This window comes from Micropterus dolomieu, linkage group LG01, assembly GCF_021292245.1.
Source record: "Micropterus dolomieu isolate WLL.071019.BEF.003 ecotype Adirondacks linkage group LG01, ASM2129224v1, whole genome shotgun sequence".
NCBI lineage: Eukaryota > Metazoa > Chordata > Actinopteri > Centrarchiformes > Centrarchidae > Micropterus > Micropterus dolomieu.
Window position 1 is genome coordinate 164,961 of NC_060150.1, and position 1,285 is coordinate 166,245.

At 35.1% G+C, this 1,285-nt stretch overlaps 1 protein-coding gene across 1 annotated transcript in view; it reads left to right on the top strand.

The window, feature by feature from the left end:
- Positions 1-1,285, top strand: part of LOC123971238 (NLR family CARD domain-containing protein 3-like) — a 427,855-nt gene that overhangs the window by 117,060 nt on the left and 309,510 nt on the right. The gene's annotated exons all lie outside the window — the stretch shown is intronic.

Genomic DNA, 1,285 nt, shown 5'->3' on the forward strand with positions numbered 1-1,285 from the left:
TATACTGTATATGTATTCTGTGTGTATATACAGTATATGTATACTGTGTGTGTATATACAGTATATTTATTCTGTGTGTATATACTGTATATGTATACTGTGTGTATATACTGTATATGTATACTGTGTGTGTATATACAGTATATGTATACTGTGTGTGTATATACAGTATATTTATTCTGTGTGTATATACTGTATATGTATACTGTGTGTATATACTGTATATGTATACTGTGTGTGTATATACAGTATATTTATTCTGTGTGTATATACTGTATATGTATACTGTGTGTGTATATACAGTATATGTATACTGTGTGTATATACTGTATATGTATTATGTGTGTATATACAGTATATGTATACTGTGTGTGTATATACAGTATATGTATTCTGTGTGTATATACTGTATATGTATACTGTGTGTGTATATACAGTATATGTATACTGTGTGTATATACTGTATATGTATTCTGTGTGTATATACAGTATATGTATACTGTGTGTGTATATACAGTATATTTATTCTGTGTGTATATACTGTATATGTATACTGTGTGTGTATATACTGTATATGTATACTGTGTGTATATACAGTATATGTATACTGTGTGTGTATATACAGTATAATTATTCTGTGTGTATATACTGTATATGTATACTGTGTGTGTATATACAGTATATGTATACTGTGTGTATATACTATATATACACTCACCTAAAGGATTATTAGGAACACCACACTAATACTGTGTTTGACCCCCTTTCGCCTTCAGAACTGCCTTAATTCTACGTGGCATTGATTCAACAAGGTGCTGAAAGCATTCTTTAGAAATGTTGGCCCATATTGATGGATAGCATCTTGCAGTTGATGGAGATTTGTGGGATGCACATCCAGGGCACGAAGCTCCCGTTCCAGCACATCCCAAAGATGCTCTATTGGGTTGAGATCTGGTGACTGTGGGGGCCATTTTAGTACAGTGAACTCATTGTCATGTTCAAGAAACCAGTTTGAAATGATTGGAGCTTTGTGACAAGCTAGGGGTCATGAGAACACTACACCACAGAGCGGAAAACATACCAACAAGCGCCCAAGCCAGAGAGAAGGAACAGAACCACCTGAAGGGGGCACTTACAGCCTGTGGAGACCCTAAATGGACCTTTGTGAAGACAGCCACAAGATCCAAGAAGAACAAAACTACAGGGGAGGAAAAGAAGGTCAAACGCAACAACATTGTGATTCCATACGTGTCTGGAGTATCAGAGAAACTCAGGAGGATTTTCA